Source organism: Macaca nemestrina, chromosome 9 (genome assembly GCF_043159975.1).
Source record: "Macaca nemestrina isolate mMacNem1 chromosome 9, mMacNem.hap1, whole genome shotgun sequence".
NCBI classification, from domain to species: domain Eukaryota; kingdom Metazoa; phylum Chordata; class Mammalia; order Primates; family Cercopithecidae; genus Macaca; species Macaca nemestrina.
In genome coordinates this window covers 118,094,912-118,121,743 of record NC_092133.1, presented here as the reverse complement: position 1 = coordinate 118,121,743, position 26,832 = coordinate 118,094,912, and the positions used below count along the sequence as shown (strand labels likewise).

At 39.0% G+C, this 26,832-nt stretch overlaps 1 long non-coding RNA gene and 1 other non-coding gene across 2 annotated transcripts; one reads left to right on the top strand and one right to left on the bottom strand.

Moving 5' to 3' along the window:
- Positions 1-23,459, top strand: LOC105480011 (uncharacterized). Its single transcript, XR_986228.3, has 5 exons — positions 1-121; positions 1,947-2,131; positions 14,772-14,815; positions 21,005-21,114; positions 21,327-23,459. It is a non-coding gene; the product is annotated as an uncharacterized lncRNA (long non-coding RNA).
- LOC112426400 (U6 spliceosomal RNA) lies at positions 8,132-8,236 on the bottom strand. The gene has a single exon (XR_003017701.2). It is a non-coding gene; the product is annotated as a U6 spliceosomal RNA (small nuclear RNA).
- Positions 23,460-26,832: the final 3,373 nt, after the last annotated feature.

Below are 26,832 nucleotides of genomic sequence, written 5' to 3'. Positions count from 1 at the left end.
CTCAAATCCTAGGGAATGTTTCTCTGTGCACAGGCAGACATTTAAACCAAGCTGTTTGTTCAATAACAGATGCAGGCAACAGTGCAATGGAATCTGAAAGCACAGACACGCAGCACAGAAGGTAATGTGAATCTGTCCTGTTTGCAAGATCCAGATTGTGTCTCTGGTGTTTGAATGAATTTGTGCGTATGTAGCAGGCGGCCAACATACTCTCCGAAGTGACGTCTGCAGGGAAATACAAGACTTGTGTCTGTGGGGTAGCGTAGGCTACTGCTGCTGTTTGATTGAAGGACATTCAAGGAGACTTACTGTCTGTGTGTTTCCACTGAATTATTTTTTTTAAGGAGCTGGAGATTGAAAAGCTATGACAACAACAACAAAAAACTTGCTAATAAGATTCCATTTGAAGCTGAGTCATTATTTCTGCCAATCATTCACTCCCTTCTAAGTAAAATAAACTTCCAGACATGGAATCATGGAATCTGGAGTTGGAAAGGACCTTCAATGTCGTCAAGAATTATCTCTCACTAATTGGAAGAATCACAGAAAGTCTGAAAATATGACTATTTTTCTCAATCTCTCCTCTCTCTTTTTATTTTCCTGCTTAGTTTCTCTGTCTCTCTCTGTCTCGCACACACACACACATACACACACACACACGCATTTCTCTACCCCTCTGTAATGTGGTTCACTTACTGATTTTACTTTAACCAGCTTAAATAACAAAAAGAAACATTTTGCTCTTTCTTTTGCATTTGATATTTCTTTAAATATCATGGCATTTGGATTTATTTTCTTCTGGCTAAAATACTTCCCTTTATACCTTGGTTTCATGACTTTGCCCTCTCAGTGAGTTTTCTCTAGATACACCCTAGTGAGAGAGGGACAACTTTATTTAATGGATATTATTTTAAGATATTTAGAGATTTAACACAAAAATTGTATTGATACTGAAAGTGACTATGCGTTACAACTACCGTATTAAATGCAAACTGAGATTCTGTAGGTCTTCAGTCATGTCTGAACTCAGACTCGTTTCCTCCTCTTGTATCTCATGAAGCATGAAGGACTCATCTATTTGTGACACCTGGTAATCCAGATAGAGAGATACCTTCTTGGTCTTCAACTTAGAATCTGTCTGTGATGACCAGGCCAGAGTTTCATGCTGGTGGTCCCTTATCAATGCGAATGTTGACAATGTTAATAGCGTTAGTCATTTCCTTTAGGTACTGCATAAGATGGAAGATGAGCTAGACGCAATCGTGCTTCAAATAACTTACCGTTTATTTTAGACAGAAGGCAAAGAAATAAACAGAGTACATAGTTGTAATGAGGCAAAATCAAAAGCTGCAAACCGTGGAGTTGTCTTAAATGTTGTACTGTTTTTTCAGAGTTTGTTTTTGAGTATATATTATGGTCCATACTACTGTTTATCTCTCACAAGGGTAAAAAATGCTCTTTAAAACCGTTTACACCTAAAAGTATATTTCAGATGTGTCACTGTCGTGGAGTTAGTCTATTGGTATGATAAATACTTCAGTTGGCTTTGCATGGGTAGGAAAAGAGCTAATTGTCAAAAAGTAAATCACCAGGCAATGGAATTTTACTCCCTGAAACACAAGATTCTTAAAATTATGCTGTTTGAGAGGAATTCCTCCTAAAACATATTCTATATTCATTTGACTTCATAAATAGATGAACTGAGCATAATTTAACCTTTCGTTGATGACTCATTGTCAACATTCTCAATTTTTTTTTTTTTCTTTTTTTAGAGATGGAGTCTCATTTTGTCACCCAGGCTGGAGTGCAGCGGCATAATCATGGCTCCCTGCAGCCTTGAACTCTGGGCTCAAGCAATCCTCCCGCCTCAGCTTCCTGAGTTGCTGGGACTATAGGGGTAGGCCACCATGTCTGGCTAATTTTTGTATTTTTTTTTTTTTTTGTAGAGACAGAGTTTTGCCACATTGCCCAGGCTGATCTCTACTCTTGGGCTCAAGTGATCCACCAGCCTTAGCCTCCCGATGTGCTGGGATTATAGGCATGAGCCACCATGCCCGGCCCATTGTCAACATTCTGAACATCAGCCTTTGTAGTGAGTAATAATACAGCAATGCTGTCAAGCACCACTGGGGTAAGTATAACTGTTTGTGTTACGCTGGGGCTTATGCTTTTCAGGGGTTCAGCTTTTGGCTTTATATTGTGACCTCAAGTTTACTGATTCAGTACAGTTTAATGTTCAATATTCTCAGACCCCTCTTCTGAAATGAGATACCTCTGCCTCTTCTCAAAACAAAGTTTATAGATGCTGACATGGCCAAGAACTCTCCTTCGTCAGGAGAGGAGTTATATGATAGTTCTTAGCAAATGATCTCCAAATTTTACATCACATTCAAACTAACATCAAGGGACTCTAGATTCTGGGAAAAATATCTGGTAGGGAAAGAATATTTTAAAAGGACAGCATGAAGTCTGAGAAGTGCCTATGGACTGGAATATTGTTCCTATGTTTCTATATCCCCCAACCCCCACCTCACACTAGTTTCAGTCCCCAAACTTGCTGTGAACAGCCCAGCAAACCACAGTGTTATTTTTCTTTCCTTACCCATGATTCTGCTATTCAAAGACTTTTACCCTTAACGTGGGATTTCTGCTGTTTGAGTGATTAAACTAGACAATGTTTGGTTGCTAGACACAAGGTGGGGTTTTGTTTTCTTTTAAAGACGACAGCACCTTGTTCTCTTTTAAAGACGACAGCACCTAATAGTTGGTCTCCCATCCAAGTACTAAGCAGGCTGGACCCTGCTTAGCTTCCAAGATCAGACAAGGTTAGGCATGTTCATATGGCCATAGACAAAAAAGATAGGTTATTATCATTAACACAGAAGGTGTCTTAGGATTTGAAGTACTATTGCATGAGAAAAGTAGTATTTTTTAAAATTTATGCCTTGTTTTTTAATAATATAGATGTTAGGATGTCAAATATGATGATCTATAGTCACTCAATTCAGCATGTATGCATTAAGAGTTTGTTATATGCCAGGGACTTGGACACAGGTGAATAGATAACAGCATCTGCCCTCAAGGGGCTGATAGATTGGAAAGGAGAGGGAACACATAAAGCAGCAACTACCATTCAGTGTGTTCAGTCCTACATTAGACGTCGAAATTGAGCTAGGAAAGCATAGAGAAAAGAAAAATCAAATAGTGAAAGTGTGAAGCAGGGTTAATTTACTTAAGGGATGGAATGAAATTTAAAGAATGAAGATGGGATTTACGGTTGGTTTCAAAAGATGTGTGAACACAGAGGGAAGGACGATGTTGATGAAAGTTACCACATAAAGCCTAGTTTTGATGGGAGCATAACATTTTCAGAGTGGGGTTTAGAGACTGAGTGACAGAGACTGAGTTAGAGTTTAATCGAATGCCATGATTTGAAGAATTTGGGTACCATTTTGTATTTTAAATTAGGAGAATAGACAAGTTTTTTTTAATTAAGAAAGAAAAGTGAAAGCAGTATGGAAAATGGCCTGGAAATGAAGAAAACTAGAAATGGAGAAACCAATTAAGAGTTAGTTGGGGCCAGGCTCAGTGGCTCACGCCACAAAAAAAAAAACCTTTTAACAAAATTAACTGGGTATGGTGGTGCATACCTGTATTCCCAGCTACTCAGGAGGCTGAGGCAGGAGGATCTCCTGAGTCTAAGAGTTCAAGGCTACAGTTAGTTGTAATTATACCACTACACTCCAGCCTAGGCAACAAAGCAAGACTCTGTATCAAAAAAAAAAAAGAAAAGAAAAGAAGAAGTTTGCTGCACTAGTTCAAGCAATGGATGGGGAGGGCCTGATATGCAGTAGTGTCAGACCTACAGAGGTGCACATGTATTCCAGGGACCAAACAAAAGCAGAACTGGATTTGGCTTGGAAGTGAAGGAGAAGATAAATTTTAGGATAACCACAGTGTTCTGGTTTGTGAAATTTACTAGATGAAACCACAAGTTGGAAAGGGAAAATGTCAAGCTTAGTATTCTGATAAGACACCTTTGAAATGCCTGTAGGGCATGTAGGCTGCCAGTTCTAATTGGCACTTGGACATATGGGTACTCTGGGGAGTAAGGTGTGACTGATCACATGCACCAGGTCAAATAGAGAAAGATTACAGTGGATGACATGGAGTACATCTGTATTGAAACTCAGCTTAGGTCTGATGTATGTTTGTTTAGTGGTCATATTTTCCCAACCCCATAATCAGTATACTTATTCCAATAAGCATGTATGTACTTCCAAGTAGAAATGGAACAAATCCCTTCAAGTCATGACTGTCCCAGAAAATATGAGTCATGTGGTTGGTTTTTAAGTGAATAAACAAAAAGGTCAAAATTGCTAGAGAAACAATGCAGTTGAGATTGCACTGGGATGCAAAGGAGACTACTGAATTGTTCACGACTCCTTTTGCACATGAATGGACAGTGATATTCTCATACATTTATTTCCATAGTGTCTGCATTTACTTCATTTCATCTTTTGTAAGGTGGAAGTTCTGCACAGGATAGGAGCACAGCTGACCCAGCTTTTCCTACCTGTAATGGCCACTGTAGCTGCCATTCTGAATCCCCAGCTGGTTGTTTTGGCTCCTGTATTTGGACTGCCCAGCCAAGGGACCACTCTGACCTACTTTCCCGGTACAGTTCTTTCTTCAACATTCTTTAAACTTCACTTTTTTTTACAACTTCCCCAGCTCATTTATTGGAAGAAGAAGTTCTGCTTTCTTACCATTTCCTTCTGGCCTTGGGCTTTTTAGTTTTAATAAAGTCCAATCTAGCTTTTATTGGGCAGAAAATCATGTACAACAAACAGTTGGCCACCTCTTCCTTCCTTCTCAGAAAAGGCCAAGGGTTTGGAGACTCATGCTGTTGCAGCAAAATATTCACAGAATCTGCTGTCAAGGGCACTTGGTTCGACTGTATCATCGGTATCTTCAAAGGAGGATGGTTTGAGAAATGAAAACGTGAGGCATAGTTTGATAAAGCCACAAAAACAGAGCCCACACCTGCAAATAACCTCCTCTGGCTTTTTCTGAGCTTGCAGTCACTCACTACAAGCTTTGTCAGATGGAAGAATTCACATGGGAGGAAATGCTAACAGTAGTTATTTATTTATTTATTTATTTGCATGTAAAGTATCTCTGTGTTTATCAGATTTGCTAAGGCACAGTGTTCTTTTTCACAAAATGAAAATGTCAGAAATATGATAGCCATGTTCATATGTTTAAGAGAAATAGCCACAAATGTAAGGAGGAAATTAGCATTCTAGTCACGGACTGCAAGCAGTTTATTCTGGAGTTCATTCCGAGGAGGTAATGACTAGGAAAATGACAAAGAAAACTGTTACTGACCATTAGTGAGCAATCACTCTGTCATATTACTGAGATAATTTAGATAAATGCGGGGTTTCGCTGTCTCCTAGGGAGACGGGCTGCTGACGTCTTTGATAATGGCAGCCTACTTGAAGGTTGATTTTGACAAATTTATTTTTTCATCCCGCAGATGTAAAAGAGGCATGTCTGTGCCTGGCTGTTGGATGTAGTAATAACTCTTTTTAGAAGTTTTTTAAAAATCTGTCAATTCCCTGTGTTTGGTGCCCAGGGACACATGCTGAAATGCCCCCAAGAAGACTTTTCAGCCACTGTGAAAAGCAGTGTTTGGAAACATAAGGTATTTAATAAATGAATGTGGATCATACCATATTTTTGTTCAATTGACTTCTATTCTTTTAACAGCTGCTAATTATACACTGTTGTTATTTGGAGGCCCGTAACAGATTTCTCTGTTCCATCTGGGTAATCCGGCTTTTTGAGAATGGACTTTTCCCCACCCTAACATTAGTAGAATTTTGGCTGCCACATTTTGAAGGCAGTGATGAAATCAAGTCAAAATGAGTAGGCAGACAGCAGTTTTCAAGGAAGATGAGATTTACTTAGTGATGTTCACAAAATATTTTATTTTTTCTTTGATGTCATAGCACAATAAATGCCATCTAAGTCATTTAATGCCAAGAGAAATATAGGAGTGCCTATACTCATTTGCAGAATGAATAATAGATATGTACATGCTAAGAATATTTTATTTGGAGAAAATATTGAGCAAATCGGCTACAACCTCCACCCTATTTATTCAGCAGTCGCAGGAGCTGCATTGGGGCATAGGATCCAGCATTTCTATTCCAATGGAGTAGGGGGAGCAGGGTAGCTGTGTGTCACAGCCTTGAAGCCAGACTGCAGGGGCTCAAAGCCAGCTATTGCAATGCACCAGTTGTTAGTATCGGAAAGTTTCCTCAGATTTCTAAAACTGGATTTCTCTCTATGTAAAAGGGGGTTAATATAACATCTAAATGTCAGGATTGTGAGAATGGCATAAGATCATGAATGTAAAGCTGTGATGACAATAATGATTTAAAAGATGCATACCCCACTTTCAAGCGATCAAAGGTGGTTTCATTTACTACAGTGCAACATCTTTGAGGGTAACAGGCAGGCTTCCTCTTACTTGTCATCCAAAAAGACAGGAAAGCAGAGAGCTACATAGACATTCCAGTTATTAGCCCTCCTTCTCTTTATCAACTATTTTGCTTTTTCCTTTACCCTTGCGCATGCAGCATTGTTCCTTGGGCGTCAGGAGTGTTTTCTTCTCATTTTAATGTGGCTAATTTAAACGCTTGTTCAGGTGAGTGGCTGTCTCACTTCTACAGACTGGGCAAGGAGGCCCGTGCCCCAAAGTGGAGTTTGTTGCTGAGCAGAGAGGACACTGCAGAGCCAGTCGTGCATTTCGGGACATCCAGTTCACTGTGCATGTGGGCTCAGTCACCATGAAAGAGAAGTACAGTTTCATAGACTACCACATCCCCACTCTTAAAAACTACTCTTCAAAACTCTAAGCAAAATAAAGTACAGGAAATCCCTACAGGCTGACATGTTGTAAGTAGAGGTTTCATTTACATTGAAAATATTCTAAAATCTCTGACTACATCATTCCTTTTAGGCATGCTATCTCATGATAGCATTTGAGGATTTCATGCATATTTTTGAAATTTTATTGTTTTTCATCAAAATAGAGGATCTGTTAGTTTTAGTTCAATGAGCTGAAGATTTTTACCTTCAAAGCATCTAATGCAGAATTGACCAATCTCGGTGGCACATTAAAATCACCTAGAAAGTCTTTTTCTTTGCTCTGTTTGTTTTGGTTTTATTTTAAATGAAGATTCCCAGGCTCTTTCCTGGGCCATTTAAATCAGAATCACTGGGCATGGGTGCTGGCATTCATAGGCTGTAAAAGCTCCCCATAGGATTCTAATTTATGACCCAGGTTAAGAATCACAGATATAATGATTTCCAGCTTTGTCTCAATTGCATTAGGGCCAGCACTTAATTTTTATGAAGAAAAATGATATCACAATAAAAAACCCAATTCATTGCAAAGCATTCCTTACAGATAGCAGCACTGCTGAAAGGGAGCTGTTAACCTGAACAGTAATCACCTAAAGTTCTCCTCTTTCAACTGATGTATGAAAGTCTTAATTCAATATACAAAGCCCTCGAAACCCCAATGGCTCCCATCTTGCTCAGAGTAAAAGCTAAGGCTCCTACAATGGTCCACAGTTAACTACAACCTCCTCCCTTTATGGCACTGACATCAGCTCCTCTCTTCTCTACCTTACTTGCCTCTGCTACAGCCAACCCACTTCCCTCTTCTCGCCAGCCTGCCAGATGCGCTCCTGCCTCTGACCTTCGTATTACAACCATCCCCTCCTCCTGGAATGCGCTGCCTTAGACACCTAACTGACTAAGGCCCTCGTGCCCTTCCAGTCTTTTCTTCAAGTGGCACCGTTGAAATAAAACCTGACTGCCTATTTAAAACTTGAGACCCACATTCCACTTGCCTCCGTGGCATTCTTGATCCCTATCTTTCTATTTCATTTTTTTTTCCCCATAGCATTTCTCAGCTTTGAACACACTGTAGAATTTACCCCATTATCATGTTTATGATTAATTGCTTCAGAATGAATATTCCACAAAGACAAGGATCTTTGTCTGTTCCACCAATATAGCCCAACTGTCTGGAAAAGCACCTGGTACATGCACCCAATTAGTGCATCATTATTGATTTATTTTTTACTTTTTAGGGGTCATGCTAATCTTCTCCATATTGTTCCCATTTTAGTGTATGTGCTGCCAAGGCGAGCACTGCATCATTGTTACATGAATGAATGAAATGCCTGCCTGGACTTCCAATACACAAGTCCTGCTCGATTGCCTGGATAAAGCCCACAGCCTGCCCTGTAATTATTTTAGCATTCCAGCCTTCGGCTTTCTAGCCTAGTACCTACCTATTGTCTAGGCCTGGTAGGGAAAAATTAAGGATGAATCCTAGCCCGCAGCCACTGTAATTGTTTTTATTTTGAATGGGAAATTATGTATTTATTTATTAAATTTTTTACTTCCACAGGCTTTTAGGAAACAGGTGGTGTTTGGTTATATGAGTCAGTTCTTTAGTGATGATTTGTGAGATTTTGGTGCACCATCTCTCAAGCAGTATACATTGAACCCAATTTGTGGTCTTTTATTCCTCACCCCCTTCCCATGCTTTGTCCCCGCGTCCCCACAGTCCACTGTGTCATTCTTACACCTTTGCATTCTCATAGCTTAGCTCCTGCTTATGAAAGAAAACACATGATATTTGGTTTTCCATTCCTGAGTTACTTCACTGAGAATAATAGTCTCCAATCCCATCCACGTTGCTGTGAACACAGCCACTCTAATTCTGCTTTTGCTGTTTTATTGCTGATGTACAGATTGAAGAAAAACTAAATTGCACTACTCCCTACAGAAGCAAAGTTTTAGCTCTGTGACTTTGGAAAGTACTCCATGATATCCCCGTTGCTTAATTATAGTCTATTTTGTCTTAGATCTTGTTCTTTGAGGGAGAGAGAAGCTTTCCTTAAACAGAAATCTTTTAACTCTTAGTAGGGAGAGTAGAACTAATGACTGATGAGTGGAACCATTAGTAGGGAAGTAGACTCAATTCAACATTATTTACTGGGCAAAATTCCTATCAGAAGATTTATTTCTTAGCCTGATTTTAATCCAAATGAAAAATGTTACGGAGATAGAGAAATCTAAGTACTCATCCTAATTTCCTGTAATTGAATTAATGGCTTTTGCCTCACCTCCTGCATCTGACTCACATTTGCCTCAAGAAAGTTGCTCCCCAGAAACCCCTGGTTCAAAGCAGCAAAATCTGTCCTCTCAGGAAAACAAAGGCTTGAGCTTTTTGTTTTGTTTATTTTTTTCATTTCTCCATCATCAGCATGAGAGCTCATCTTCAGGAAATACAATGATGCCAGAAATTTGAATTGGTTCTTAGCAGGGTTTTCCAATTTCAATATGTGGTTTTAGGAGGAAAAAGCCGTCTTAGCAATCTGAGTAATAGAGGGGAAAATTGCAGGGAAAGGTATGTGGCTTTGAGTACACACTTTCTTTTTGCTCCCCAGCTTTGACACATTATGGAATAACCTTTTAGAGAAATTACAAAGCTTTCATGTTGCCCTCTCCTACTTACATGTGGATAGCTGCGGAGAGAAGAAAATTATGTGCAGCTACAAAGCATTGACTTTTTAGTTTGCAGGGTTTTTTTCCCCCTTTCATATAGCTGTATTTGCCCATTTCTTTCATCCTTCACGTAATTTGATGGAAGTGGCCATTCAGGGCATGGCAGGGAAGGATGAAGAGAAAGAAAACACTCTTTTTATTAAGGCGATGAAAATTGAAACTGAAACAGGAAGATGAGCTAACATTATCCGAACAATGGCCCCTGGAAGGTTCTGGTTCCTGATTAACTTAGAACAGCCGAGTGGGCAGGAATAATAAGGAGGCAGAGGTCATACGGCGTTTCTCTCAAACTCTGGCACACAAGAGAGCAAGGAGGGCCTTCAGCTGTTGCCTCAGCGTGAGGGGAGGCGAGAATCGACTATTCAGATTGCCAAGTGAACCTGATATTTGTAAATTAATACATGCAAATGGGAGGAAGTAATTGGGACCAGCTCTTCCTGTGCATCAAGGGGCATCTGGAAGTCTTTCTAATTCTGGGACAGTTATGCAATGGGGGTGAGGCTGAGTTTGGGTGTTATCTTGTTTCCCCTTTCAGAGCCCCCAGCCTCTTCATTAGGGCTGCTCATTTTATGCCAGGTTGTGACCTTTATTGCATTGAGACTGGACCCTACTTAAAAATGAAGTTGTAAAGGTTTTGCCTGTCTACCTCTGTTCCTCTTCAGGGTATGTGTGTGTGTGTGTGTGTGTGTGTGTGTGTGTGTGTGTGTATGTATACATATATATATTAGACAGAGTCTCTGTTGCCCAGGCTGGAGTGCAGTGGCACAATCTCGGCTCACTGCAACCTCAGCCTCCCGGGTTCAAACGATTCTCCTACCTCAGCCTCCCAAGTAGCTGGGATTACAGGGGCCCACCAACACACCCGGCTAATTTTTGTATTTTTAGTAGAGACAGGGTTTCACCATGTTGGCCAGGCTGCTCTCGAACTCCTGACCTCAGGTGATCCACCCACCTTGGCCTCCCAAAGTGCTGGGATTACAGGCATGAGCCACTGTGCCTGACCTTCTTCAGGGTATTCTTAATGACCGAAATCGGTTTTCAAAGCCCAATCTCTCCTTGAACCACTGCAGGGCAGAGTGAGGATGTTGTGGGTGAAGAAGGCCTGTGTGATGCCCCTCTGATCACTACAGTAGGCTGTGGCCTGTTTGAGCTACCCCTGGAGCCATAAACAAAGCTCCAAGCCAGTCTGTCACTACACAAAGTTTCCCATCACATTTCATTTTAAATTGTATTTCTATTTTTTAGAGACAGAGATTTTGCTCTGTCACCCAGGCTGGTGATCACTGCAGCCTCAAGTTCCTAGGCTCCAGTGATCCTCCCACCTCCACCTCCTGAGTAGCTGGCACTACAGGTGCACGCCACCAGACCAGGCTAATTTTTTAAACATTTTTTGTAGAGACGAAGTCTCGCTGTGTTGCCCAGGTTGTCCCATCATACTTCAAATCTGTATTGGTGCTTTATATTTCCATTTACTACCCCAGTATCTAATCAAATCACCTTAACCCCAGGCACTGACACCCCACAATGATGGATTCTGGGACAACCACAGACAAAACTATTGCAAAAGTTATTAACTCAAAGTGATAGGAAAATTAGGTCCCTAGATGATCTCACAACTTCAGGTGTGGAAGGTTTCTAGAGCTGCTTTGTCTCTGGAGAATGAGATACAACAATAAAAAGATACTTACATCATATAGCACTTATTGTAAGAAGGAAATAATAAAGGGCTAATCCAATGCTATAGATTGTGAGTTGAGAAAATGAGGCTTGGAAAAACGAAATAACTTTCCCAGCCATTCAGCCCTTGTGTATTAGAGTCAGGTGGGAGCCCAGATCCCTGAACCTTCTGTTCTGTTTTCTTTTCAATGAATCATGAGAACCCTTAACAGGTACTATCTTTTTAGAGAACCAACTTTTTTTTTCTTTTTAGATGGAGTCTCGCTCTGTTGCCCGGGCTGGAGTGCAGTGGCGAGACCTCAGCTCGCTGCAACCTCCACCTTCTGAGTTCAAGTGATTCTCATGCCTCAGCCTCCTGAGAAGCTGGGACTACAGACGTGCACCACCATGCCTGGCTAATTTTTGTACTTTCAGTAGAGAAGGGGTTGCTCCATGTTGGCCAGGCTGGTCTCAAACTCCTGATCTCAAGTGATCTACCCACCTCGGTCTCCCAAAGTGCGGGATTACAGGCATGAGCCACTGTGCCCAGTCAAGAACCAACTTTATTATCATGCATTGAGGGCTCTCAGCTTGAGTCTGAGCTGTGCTCACTGCTGAGAGATGCACAGACCTGGTCATGTCCCTAGGGCTGGTAACATGAGCCAGCCAAGTTACTGTTGCAAAATAACTCATCCTAAGTAGGAGTGAATTAAGGCTCTGCAATAGGGCTAATAAGAATGTCTTACGTTCAAAGGAGAAAGGCGATTTTTCTGTCAGTCAATGTTCATCTTTCAATTCAATCTTTACTGATTCATTCTTGAGTTGAGGGAGGCAGCTGTGTTCTCATAAGAATTTACTTAGGAGCAAAAATCAGGGAGTAGATGTCTCCCCACCTTAACCCAGGGTGTCACTGGAGTGATAGAAGCCAAAGGTTTTGGGTAGGAGGCAGCACGACCCCATTCTCTGTTTCTTACTCAGTCTATATGAACACCACCACCTGGAGTTGTGCAGTGTACAACCTGTGCAGCTAGGTGCAGAGGTCTTTGTCTGGAGTATATTTTTTAAAATGATTTTTGGAGATGGGGTTTTGTTATGTTGCCCAGGCTGTTCTCGAATCCTGGCCTAAAGCTGTCCTCCTGCCTCAGCCTCCCAAATTGTTGGGATTACAGGTATGACCCACTGTGCCTGGCTAGGATATAAAATTATTCTCACTGGTGGACTAGGAGACAGTAAGGGATGGGGAAAGGATAAAACCTGACTCAGTCCTTAATAGCTGAGAAACCTTAAGTACGTTATATCAACTTTCTGGGGCTCAGTTTTCTCACCTACAAAATGGATGTCATAAATGGAGTCATACATTCTCCGTGGTTAAAATTATATGACTGGTTGCACCAATCTACACCTTTTGCTATTGTAGAGGGAGTGTATTAGTCCATTCTCGCATTGCTATAAAGAAATACCTGAGCCTGGGTCATTTATAAAGAAAAGAGGTTTAATTGGGTCACGGTTTTGCAGGCTGTACAGGCATGGCACCAGCATCTGCTCAGCTTCCGGGGAGGCTCAGGAAACTTTTACTCATGGTGGAAGGCAAACCCAGAGCTTGCATGTCACATGATGAAAGCAAGAGAGACAGAGAGTGGAGAGGAGGGGTCACCCACTTTTAAATGACCAGATCTTGCAAGAACTCCCTCTACTGTGAAGACAGAACCAAGTAATGAGGGATCTGCCCCCAGGACCCAAACACCTCCAGCACTGGGAATTACAATTCAGCATGAGATTTGGGCAGTGGACAAATATCTAATCTATATCAGGGAGAGATTGCTGTGTCTGTGAAAATTATCTTTTGGGGAAGCACATTGGTCCATTTGAGAACTTTTCTGCCTACCCTATGGATCATTTCTCAGGAAGAAACTTCCCGAAACAGGCATCATTTTGCAGACAAGTCAGAGTTGCTAGAGTGATGGCTCAGCCTCAGCACCTCACAATAGACTTTTGATTAGCACCCTGGGTGTCACGAGCAGGGGTTGAGTCAGCTGTGCCTCCTGCTAAATAAAGGTCTGGTCGTGCCTGCACCCTGACAGGACCCCTCCCCTTGACTTGAGAGATGTGACTTAGGCAGGAGACAGCACAGGGAGCTGCAGGGTTGATCATCGGCTGCATCTGGTGACAGGAAACAGTGCAGTGAACGGACTTCTCTGATTTTAAGTTCTCTATACTGTTGTCAGATGCTATGCTCAATCAGGTGTCCCAACAGTATGGCCACTGCAAAGAGAATTCTGTATAGCCACTCCACGCCTGTGCCCATTTCCTTTGGAAAATGAACTATGTTCATAGAAATGTCTCTTAGGATATTAAGATGAAGAAAGAAGACTGAGTCCTTTGATATATGCAACCAAAAGATTCTTTGGCTGCCATTTAACGTGTTCTAGAATATAAGGATGATGGAAAGCTCCCAAATTATTTGTGGTAAAGCCAGAATAACAGTAATATAAAAATCAGATGAAGGTATGCAAAAAGAAAACCTGAAAGCACTCTCACTTTTGAATAAATATCAAAGAGAAAAGTTTAAATAAAATAACACTAAACAGAATTGATCAGTAGTAAACTAACAGAATCATATCCTAGGACAAATAGGGTTTAGTATAGAGATTGAGCCCTGTGTAAATGCTGTCTCTGCCATTTAAGAGCTGGATGATCTTGGGCAAATTACTAAACCTTTCTTGCCTCTATTTTCTTATCTGTAAAATGAGGATAATTATAGTACCTGCCTGATCAAATGGTTGTGTGGATTAAATTAGTTAATGTGTATGAAAGGCCTGGTACATGGCAACTTAACTTTTATTTTGCTTATTGTTTATAATTTTGTTTATTTTATTTACAAACCAAAGCTAAGTTGCCACACGCCAGGACCTTCATACACATTAACTAATTTAATCCACAAACAATCTGATCAACTAGGTACCATAAATAATGGGTACTATAATTATCCCCATTATTAACTAGTTCCAGAAATATAAGGTGTGAGTCAGGGGTCTAACTTTTTTTCTTAAATAAAATGACCATTTGTTTCAGCACACTTCTTTAAACAATGGTTTATTTTCTGACTTATTTGAAATAATGAGCTTTACCACATTCTAAATATCAGACTCCTTCCTTTCTATTCTGTCACCTGTATTAGAAAGTCCATTCGTGAACCAGCAACATACTGTTTAAATCATATTTTTAAAATGTTTTAATAACTTGTACAATATCTCCCTTATGAGTAACTTACTTACTGTAAATTGTTTGGGTAATTTGCCCTTTTTTTCCGATAATATGAAAAGGCAACTACAAACTAATTCTAATTACATACAGCAAAGTAAAAAGCTTAAATAATAGTAAATACCTATCAGCTATTATTATTTTTCTAACTTAAAATTATTTAAATGATATTTTATATCTTTACTATATTCCAGGAAAATGATATGTTGATGGTCCAAGTGTTCTTCTAATTATCTCGGTAGGTTTTAAATGTTCTTATAATGACTCTTTTATCTTTATTGTTAAATTGATGATTTGTTTTATCATTAGTGTAAATTGGTACTTTCTCCCTGGTATTTACATGTTCTAACTGGTCATTATTCATATATATCTATTGTCCATTAATGTTATACATTTAGTTTTTTAAATACATGACTTTGTCTTTTTTTAGTTTTAGCACGTTTTTCTCCTTGAATTTACTTTCTTGAGCTTTTAAGATAATCATATCATCTGTAAATAATGAAAATTCACTGTCTGAATTCCAGCTTAAATACTACTCTTATTCTTGACTAGTGAATGCCAGAATTTATAGGACAATGTTAAAGAATAGTAATGACTCCCCAGCAGCCTTTTTTCCAGACTTGAACAATTACGTGCCTGCATTATTTTACTGTTAATGGTATTAGGTTTGCATTGAGATGCATTTAGTAAGCTATTTGATAAAAATATTTCTCAAAACTTAGCTTAATAAAACAATTTTTAAATCAAATACAGAGGTTACATTTTCAAATGCCTTTTCACTTTCTGATAATTTTCTCCTTTTACTGATTTATGAAATGTAATGTTTTCTCTTACATTAAATGATCCTGGCATTCTGAGAACATCTGAGAGTAAACAACATTAATTAATGTTTAACTTGGAAATTTTTGCATTTATAATAACATGTATGATTGAACTTTATTTTTATTTATTTATTTTTTTGAGACGAAGTCTTGCTCTGTCACCCAGGCTAGGGTGCAATGGTACAATTTCAGCTCACTGCAACCTCCACCTCCCAGGTTCAAGCAATTCTCTGGCCTCAGCTTCCCAAGTAGCTGGGATTACAGGCACCCATCATCACTCCCAGCTAATTTTTGTATTTTTATGGAGACAGGGTTTTACCATGTTGGCCAGGCTGGTCTTGAACTCCCAAAGTCCTGGGATTACAGGTGTGAGCCACCGCGCCTGGCCTGATTGAACTTTAAATATGTTTGCCCTGGCTGTACCAGATTTGTAATTCACTGTTCTGGCAGAATCATAACTGAGTTTTTTTTTAATTCCCTTCTCTTTCTTTTCATGTTCTGGATAATTTTGTATAGTAAATAGTTATTGTTCTGGAAAACATCTTAAGAATGCACTGGTAAAATTATGTGCAGCCAGAGCCTTTTGGGAGATAATTATTTTTACAATATTTTTAATTTCCTCCCTTACTGTTGGTCTATTAAGATTACCTATTTTTTCGAGTTAATGATGGCAGTTTATATATTTTAAGGAAAATTTTAACACTCATATTTTCAATGTATTATAAAGCATAATATTCTATAAAATGTGTTATTGTCATAATTGCCATTCTATCTTATATGACATTATTTTGGTTTCACATTTGCTATGTTTATGTTCTTTCTTTAATGAAACTGACATGTCCCACAACTGAAAACAAAACAAAACAAAACAAAAATCCTTATATATAGGGCTTTATTGACTGTTTTCCTATTGAATAATCTCTGCTTTTATCTCAGTTTTCAAAGCTTCCTTCTTTATATAGTTTTGGTTGTTGATTTTGTTAGCTTTTTCATTTAAATGCTTCATTTTTAAAAATTACCCTTTAATAGTGTATAATATGTGATACTAAGCACTTGTCCCGAGTACAGCTTTAGTCTCACGCTATGGGCTTGATTTGTAGAGTTCTTGTCACTTTCTTAATACTCCACCATTATGCTCAGATGTGTTTTGACCTTGAGTGATGTAGGTGAGCATTTTGTTTTGATTTATCCCAAGTGGTCAAAGTACATTGAAAACTATTACTGAAACACCATGTGGAGTTGACACTGGGCAGTCATTTTCTCCATTCGTAAGCTAGTGAGTAAGTGGAGAAAATAATTTTCCAGAGAGACTTAAGGAATGGAATTAGAAATCTACATTTTTAAAAAATCTCCAAGAGTCTTTAACGTAATGGAACCACAGATAGATATTTAACAACCATTGTACTAAACTAATAGCTCTTAGCTAAAGCAAACCAACAAATTAAACTCTTTCCCTTTCTCCTCTCCACCGCCCTATCTGTCTATCCTCCAGAACATACTAAAAATTAAACATTTGACCATGTTAATAAAACCATACACACAATGACTGCCATTTACAAAGTACATGTTCTTGACTTTATAGAGGTTAAATATACAATAACACAAAGCAAGCAGATGGCAGAGCCCAGATTAAAAACCAGATTAAGCTGACTCTCACCAGCGCTTTAAACTAGGATGATTGGAAGCCTCACTTAGGCTTTGAGATAGGGTCTTGCTCTGTCGCCCAGGCTGGAGTGCAGTGACACGATCAGGGCTCACCAAAGCCTCGACTTCCGGGCTCAAGCAATCTTCCTACCTTAGCGCCCCAAGTAGCTGGGACTACAGGGACGTGCCACAGCACCTGGCTATTTTTTTTTTTTTTAATTTTAGTAGAAACAAAGTCTCACTATGTTTTTTTTAATTTTAGTGGAAACAAGGTCTCACTCAGTGTTAGTAGAACTCCTGAGCTCAAGTGATCCTAGTTTTTGTAGAGATGAGATTTCATTATGTTTCCTAGGCTGGTCTCAAGCAATCCTCCCACCTCAATCTCCCAAAGTGCTGGGATTACAGGCATGAACTACTGTGCCCGGCCCTCCCTTAAACTTGGAATCAGACTCTAGCACCTGCCCTCTAGAGCACAATGTCTAGTGAATGACATATCTAGTCATGTAAACATATGTGCTATGTAAATTGAACTAAATATTTTGTACTTGCTATTCGAACTTCTGCAGCAACAACAAGGTCTAGGGAATACCAACTACTAAACCAACTATTTGCACATTACTGACAGGAGAGGGAAAAACGATGTATTTTTACTATCATGAAAATGGATGCACACCAAAGCCTTCTTGAATATTTTCTGACTCATCATCTCCTTCAAAATCCTCGCTCTCTGACTAGCTGCATTTCAGTATAAATTGACAGTAACTTTTACATTTTTCATGACATTTTGCCAGTAATACGCACTTTACTTACATAAGCAAAATTATCTCTATTATAATTTCAACTATGATCATTGGCCAGCCAAGTGAATATTAACTAAACACTTTCTCCCTCAGCCCCCACAAATAACTGCCTGCCCCGAAGGAAGCAATTAGCCATAGGACTTGCCACATGAATTCTTGCCTCATGATGTATTTGTTTTTTAGGAAAAAAAAAAAAAAACCCTTCACATAACAACCTATAAATTCACTCCCTGGTGAACATCCTGAAAGTTTTACTAATTGTGTTAAAGGCAATAATTACTGATGATAAAGAATGAGACATTAACTATTCAACGTTAGAGGTCAAGTCCTTGAAATGGGGCATGGATTCTGCTGAGTCCACCATTTGTTTGTATTTTCCCTGATCAGTACACAGCTTATATATGCACCAAGCCTCTCGTAGGTTTTCATTCAGAAAAGTCAATATCCAAGGGCATATTTTAAATTAATCAAACCTGTTTTTGAGAGATAAGCTAAATGAGTTCTTTAAAAGGAGAATGTGAAATGCAAACTTATGTATTCATCATTATATTTAGCTTCAAGAAATAACCTTACATAACCCCACAGTGGATTTAAATGATGACTAAAACTCATTTTCAAACTTTTAAGAGATTTTCTATAGTCATAGGTAGCATTCAATATGTTTCAGTTTGCTTTCTGCACTTATAATTTAAATTATGAGAGAGAAATTCAGTCAAGTCAATAAATATTTATTAAGCACCCTATATACTATAGGCATAGGAAAGCAGCGTGAGATACAGTCTGTCTACTCAGAAAGGAAAGTCTTGCTGAGCAAAAAAAGACTTAGATACATGGAAACAGTCATAGATAAATAAGAATTGTATGGAAATGATGTAAGATTCTTGGTTTACAAAGGCTGTGCTATGCCCTACAGTTTCTCAGTTACTTGCTGGCCGCTGCTCTCCAGTTTATTGTAGCCTGAAGCATACTTCTTTCCACTCTAACTGCAGCCCATAGAAGCCTTAGATGGAGTACTTTCTCTTTACCAAATGGGAGGTTACCATTATCCTGTGATTGGAGAGTAGTTTTCATAAAAGTTTATCACGTAAACCTGAAGCAGCCGGTGCTAAATAAGAGCTTCAGTCACAACAAGGAAAGTGTCTTGGAGCCATTTCCGTTGGTAGCAAATTACCCTCTGGAAAAACTCTAAAATCTTTAAATATCCATTGATTTCTTAACAAGTAGGAACTTGAGAATTTCTAGACTGTAGCTCCCTTGAAGAAAGATAATTTTTATCTTGATTGGCCCAGTGCTTACTTAGGTAGTACACACTAGACTTTCAGTATTCACTGTTTGCTTGATTTTGTTTTAAAAAAAAAAGAATGAATGAATGTGTCTTCTTAACAGTGTTAAAATACAAGATGAATTAGCACAGTACAAGTTTGGATAAAGTATTTTCTGATTCGTCTGAATAAGCAAAAGCCTGCATTTAAAACGATCTATTAGTTATTTCCAGTATTTGCCTTTGATAGCTGGCTACACTGTATGTCAGCAAATGGCTAAATACCAAAGCAACAATGACGGCAGACTGCTGTGTTCTTTTGGGTTTTTGTGTATAAATGTGGGTATTAAAAATGTTTGAAAATGTAGTAAGGAAAATTATTCCAAATGGTGAAAACAAAATCTAGCGAAAAAAGGTTATTACTTCCAACCTCCCCACTGATTTCCAGGTGGTAACACTGCCCTTTCATGTCTGGAGTTCCACTCTCTCATCTATTGAACTTACAGTTGGCAATCAAATAGATGTCCTCAGAACACAAATTATCAAAATACCACTGATAAATTTCAATATTCTCACTGTCGAATAATAATAGAAGTCCCTGATGTCAGAGCTGTGTCCCCCAAAATGGAAATGACCCTTTACAGTCTGAAATGAGACTAACTTCTTGTTTATCAGGTGAAATAAAAAGGTTAATGGGAGCAGATACATATAGATTCCCAATGCAGTGAGGTGAGTATAGGTAATCCCTCCTTGATGGTGCAATGTAGCAAAAGCTAATGCTTCTGTTGCTCCTTCTCAGCAGCAAGTATGAGCTCTCCTTGCATAATTAGAATGGCCCTTACAAGTAAACCCCAGTCAGCTCCACTGTGGATGATCCAGTACTACAGGTAAAAATGACAAGCAGTCGCCCACCTGGAAACCTGGACATTCTGAAAGAGTGTCATTACAGGAATCATTTTTGCAGAGGTTGCTATGGTTTCTGGCTTGCACTTTCTCCTCTCTCTATAGTTGGATGATTTTAGTTAATCAATGGCAAGTCACAGTGTAATCATTTTCTCTTCAGAGAACACAAGGAAAAAGAACAAGCCTGGAGTCTCTTGCACAATGTCACGGCTGACAGTTATTTTTTGGCTACAAAAGAAAGACATATTCTTATTCTAAATAGGAGCAGAAAAGGAAAGTTGAGAGAAAACTGAAGTTACTTTCCAATCCAGACTAGTCTTTTGAGAACTATTAGAAAGACTCTTTACCCAAGTGATCTCCCTAGAATTTTTTTTTATTAGGATGCTCATCCAAGAAGGATGTGAGGGAAACATGGTTCCTGCCCACAAAGAGTCTTGGAATTTTCTTATTATCTCTGCAAGGTGTCTGGGCATTGAGAAATCATAATGAGGGATTAACATTGCTCTACCTAAAGTTAATCACTGCTTCATATATTGAAGAGAAAAAGCCACTACTCCATATATTGTCCAGCACAAATGAAATATGGGAAATAATGCTATTAAGGAAAGCAAAGAGATAGAGAATCCTTACAAGTAGGACCACAAAAGAAGCTCAAGAGACCACTCAGAGAGCTCAATATGCAAGAATTGACACCAAGAGGAAAGGCAAGTCTTGTGTCTTGAGGAACTTTGCCTTTGTATGTAGAAATTATGAGCCTATGAGTGATTTAGCAAATCTCAGGTAAGATAGAAACATAAAATTCAGTCAATTTCCTTTTGAAATTTTGTGAGCAGCAGTCAAGGCCAGAGTTTAAGGGCCCTTAGACAAGTCACATCATTTCCAACTGTTTTGATGTAAAAGCAGGTGTTTAATTCATTCTATGTGATTTTAGTTTATATTTGAAAACAGGATCAGTTTTGTACAGCTCTCTATTAAAGGGCTGTGTTTTCTACCCACAGAAGAGAAATTCAGAGCCTCAGATATATTCACACCATCAGATATAGCAGAACAATCATGATTATATAATGAACATATGAGAGAATAAGTTTCAAAAGAATGTGGGTTTAAGGTAAATGTTACTTTTTCCTTAACTTCTTTTAATTTAATATAAATTATCAATAACTGAGAAACTGAGATTTTTCACTAATGTCCAAAATGTTTTATTGATAATATTGTCTTGTTTATTTCTGATATTATCAGACCCCAGTTATACTATTTACTTCTTGATGCATTTTATGTACAATGAATGCACACAATAATTTTGATATTCAAATTTTCCAGATATTACTCTACCAGAATATCATATTGGAGATGATGGAGAAAAGTTCAACATGAATTACATGTCTGTGCTGATTGAGTGGTAATTTTCATCATTGACTCTGAGAATTAAATTTCGTTGGATTTTACAATTCTGCATTTTAATTGTGCTACCTTTGGTTTGTAATGTTTCCTGTAACTACATGTTATGGAGAGTGATTATATACCTGATTAGTCAGTCATGCTAGTTTGGGAATGGTTCATAAACTGTCTCCCAACTTACCTATATTAGCATTCAAATGATTATTTTTTTAAACGATAAATTATAAAGTTTCTATTGGCAAATGAAAGTTCTTCTGAAATGAATTACATACATTAAATTTAAAAGAGTTTATTGATATCTACATGTTAGAATGAATACCCAGTCCTAACCTTGCCATATGGCATGTGTGTACACATGTTAGTCTCCTTCCTATGAATTTTATTACAAAAAATGGGGCTCCATTGCACTTTAAATTGGATTTTTTTTTAAAGATCTAGAGCCATGTCTCCATTACATCATCCTCAGATGACCTTGCATCATAGAGTCTTACGAGAGATTAAGCGGGATAACACGTATAAAAGACCCTGCAGTCCTGGTATCTATTCCAGACCTAATACAAGACAGATATTGTTACTTCAGGAAAGTACATTAATCTGTTAGGAATAGAGGCTGCCCTTGGCTTTAGTTGTTACTATTACATTCATAAGGCTACCACGCTGTTATTTTTAGATTTGGCAATATGGTGTGTATCCCTGACTTATTCGAGAAAATAGGATTTCCTCTCCCTTGGCCCATCAAGCCAGCCGAGAACTCCTCAGGCTTTGCAGAATATGTGCTTCTGATCACAATGGCTGATGCCCTGTGAGTGCTAAGATCACACAACTCTTGCAATCAAGATTTCCCTTGAGAGCGTGTAGAGTCTTTTAACAGATCACACAACCTATTCATTTTGAGATCTGCAGTCTTTCTAGCACTTTTGATGAATCACATAGAATGCACCATAAGTTCAGGTTGATTTGTGAAATATAAACTGAAGGATTTTCTGCTGTGATAAAGGCCAGTTGGTACATGTTCCTGTCAAGTGCGTACACCTGAAATTGACCTTTCCCAATGAAATATAGGATGGTGAAAATGGTTTGCTCTTCTGCTTGGGACAGTTTTTCTCATGTCTTTGAGACTATTTTCATTAATTTTTAAAAATTTTTATTGACATATAATTTTTGTGCATGTTTATGAGGCACATGTGATATTTGGATACATGCATGGAATGTGTAATGATCAAATCAAGATATTTAGGTGGTATTATGATATCCATCACCCAGAACATTTATTATTTCTTTTTGTTGAGGATATTTCAAATCTTCTTTTCTGGCTTTTTTGAAATTCACAATATGCCATTGTTAGCTATAGTCATCCTACTGTGCAATCAAATACTCCTTCTATCTAACTGTATGATTGTACCCATCACACAACCTAACCAACCTCTCTTCATGCTCATCACCACATTTCCGGCATCTGGTGACTATCCTTCTATTCTCTACCTCCGTGAGATCAACTTTCTTAGCTCCCACATATAAGTGAGGACATGTGACATTTTCACTACTTTTACTGTTTTTGTCTGTTTAAGTACCTTTGATAGAATATTTGGAAAATGGTTAAAAAGTCAAAAATAAGCATTAAAAATTACCTACGAACTGGGCACAGTGATGCACACTGTAGTCCCAAGTGCTCAGGATGTTCCTGGACTTACTTGAGCTCAGGAGTTCAAGTCCAGCCTGGAGAGCAGAACAAGACATCACCTCTAAAAATAATTGTCTACTATCACATCACTCAGAAATCACTACTGCTAACACATGGCATATTTTCTTTAAAATTTTATCCACAGATACACAAACACAATGAACAATTACTATATACATGATTGCTATCCACTTTTTTCCTTAATAGTGTAAGCATTTACTCAAGTTATTAATCTTTTTCTAAGATGTATTTTTAATGGCTGTATAATATTCCAATGTGGTGTTGTGCCATAATTTAATGATTATCCATTTTTTAAAATGTTTAATTCTCAGGTTTTTACTTACTGTTAACAAATGCTTTAGTGAACATCCTTGTTAATAAATATCTGATCACATCCCTAATTCATTTCTTAATAAAATTATAAGAAATGGTATTAAAGGATCAAAACAAAGAATATTGTGGAGACTCTTGTTACATTCATGTGTATGATTTCTGACTGGCACCTAAATGTTCATTTCATGTATTTTTGGCAGAGTTGAATAGTCCTTGTAACATTATTTATTATTTGCACATCTTTCCCCTTTGTGAATCGTCTGGTCATAACTGATCATTTTTTGCCGTCTGATTGTGTTGTTCTTACCCTAAGGCACTTTATAGTAAGAATATTATTCTTTGGCTGGTCATAGTTATTGTAATTATTTTACTCTTTTTTTTTTTTTTTTTTTTTTTTTTTTTGAGACGGAGTCTCGCTCTGCCGCCCAGGCTGGAGTGCAGTGGCCAGATCTCAGCTCACTGCAAGCTCCGCCTCCCGGGTTCACGCCATTCTCCTGCCTCAGCCTCCCGAGTAGCTGGGACTACAGGTGCCGCCACCTCGCCTGGCTAGTTTTTTGTATTTTTTAAAGTAGAGACGGGGTTTCACCGTGTCAGCCAGGATGGTCTCGATCTCCTGACCTCGTGATCCGCCCGTCTCGGCCTCCCAAAGTGCTGGGATTACAGGCTTGAGCCACGGCGCCCGGCCTTATTTTACTCTTATTTGACATTTGCCTTTTACTTTTTAAGAATGTCTATATACATGATTTTATACTTCATGTTATTGGTTTTAATACGTTTGTCCTTTGTGAATTCTCTAATTGTTTTATGCTTAGAAAGTTTCTCCATATTCCACTATCTAAAAGAGTTTGAGCCTTACGTTATTTTACTCTATATTCATCTTTTAAATTCATCTGGATCTTTTTAGTATAAGATGAGAAAAGAATATCTAATGTAAAGTATGACTAAACAGTTTACTCAACAGCATTTATTGACTATCCCTTTTGTTATTCATTGATTTATGATAACACATTTATCACATACTTTTTTATATTCTGAGATTTATTTCTGGGCTGATATTGATCTGTCCACTTATTTATTCATTCACTTTTTCATTTAACAAATGTTTCTAAAGATCTGTTATGTGCCAGGCATGATTTTAGAAAATGAGGATAAAGAAATTAAAACCACATAAAAATCCCACCACTTGTAAAGCTTACACTCTGGTGCAAGGTGGAAAAGAGATTAACAAATGTGAGATGAATCAATAAGAGATATATTATGTTAGATAGTAATAAGTGCTATGAAGAGAAAAATCAAATAAGAAAGAGAGATGGGGAGTTTGTGGACGTAGGGTAGCAATTACTGCTTGATGTAAGACATTAGTTGAAACAGCTCCTCTGACTGAAAAACACAAAATAATCTTGAATCCTGAAATACTCATGTCTTGGATGATGTCAGATAATACTTTAATGGTGAGATCAGAGTCCAGAACAGTTCTCTCATGATTTGTGCAGGGATATTACAGTGAGAAAGGACAGAGTTAGCCAGCACACTTATGGACAAGTAGAATCTTTTCCCTTAGGACAAACTATGGAACGACCTCAAGAGCTGCTACATTCTTTTTTTTTTTTTGAGACAGAGTCTCGCTCTGTCTCCCAGGCTGGAGTGCAGTGGCACGATCTCAGCTCACTGGAACCTCCATCTCCCGGGTTCACACCATTCTCCTGCCTCAGCCTCCCGAGTAGCTAGGACTACCCTCAGCCTCCCAAGTAGCTGGGACTATAGGCACCCACCACCATGCCCGGCATATATATATATATATATACACATATATATATACACACACACACACACACACACACACACACACACACATATATATATATTTTTTATTTTTGTATATTTAGTAGAGATGGGGTTTCACCATGTTAGCCAGGATGGTCTCGATCTCCTGACCTCATGATCTGCCTGCCTCGGCCTCCCAAAGTGCTGGGATTACAGGCATGAGCCACCGCACCCGGCCAAGAGCTGCTACATTCTTTTGTCACTTGGACAGTGCCCTATAAACAGCTTTTGATTGACCAGAAAAGAGTTGCTTGGTTTATGGATGGCAGTTCCAAGGTGATCAAAGAGCATCCTGTTTAGAAGGCTGACATTCTGATCAATGAAGGTAAACTTAAATCAGCTCAGTAGGCTGAATTGCATGATGTTTGCCTCTATGTTGGGGTTTTGACCAATTCATGGGCAGCGGCCAATGGCCTAACCACATGGCTAGAGAGAAGGGCAATACAAAACTGGTCTATTAAGGGATGCCTGTATAGGAAACAGCCCTATGGAATCACCATGGGAGTTTGAAGGGTGCATTTAAGTAGGATATGCCAACGCCCATCAGAAGAACCCTCTTCCAAAATCAGAAGTAATTTGAGCTTGCAAGTAGATTTCCTGATACACTCACTTGAGGTAGCCACCTCGTTCCATGAAATGGATGGGCATTGAGGGGCTGCAGCAATGCAGAGATGGGTTGAATCTAGACACATTCCTCTTGCACTACCTGAGGCACAAATTAAGAACTGTTCTGTCTGCCAGTAAGAGAGACAGAGCCTGCAAATGGCTTTGGGCAGATTTTCTGGGGGAAGGTCCTGCACAGAGCAGCCGAATTGGAGTGATGTCAGTAGCCCCAGGACACTACTAGTGGGTCCTGATGGGAATACACACTTACTCTAACCCAGGCTTTGCATACATGGTAGTAGAAGGGAATGCCCGGAGTGCTATGAAAGAACTCGAGCAAAAAATACTGCGTCAATCTTGACTACAGAGTAACACTTCCTCAGGCATCTTCAGAATAAGGGTTTGGTAGGGAATTGAAATGAGCAATTACAACACTAGTTGTCTAAAAGAAGAGAGAGAGATAGGCATGAAGCTTACACTCCTTCATGAGTGTGTGCTTACACTCAACCCGGGGAGGTCCAAGGGAAAGTCCGTATTAGACAGATTCCTGGTTTTCTGGTGGATCTGGGAAAAAGAGGGCAGGAGAGGTTGCTGGTGTGACTAGGCAATTACTCATTCCCATGGGAAGAAGATGCTGGTGTGACTATACTTTTTTCTTTCTTTTCCATATCACCTCAACTTTATTTACTTATTTATTTATTTATTTATTGAGACGGAGTCTCGCTCAGTCACCCAGGCTGGAGTGCAGTGGCCCGATCTCGGCTCACTGCAAGCTCCGCCTCCCAGGTTCACGCCATTCTCCTGCCTCAGCCTCCTGAGTAGCTGGGACTACAGGCGCCCGCCACCGCGTCCGGCTAATTTTTTGTATTTTTAGTAGAGACGGGATTTCACCGTGTTAGCCAGGATCCTCTCGATCTCCTGACCTTGTGATCTGCCTGCCTCAGCCTCCCAAAGTGCTGGGATTACAGGCGTGAGTCACCGCGCCTG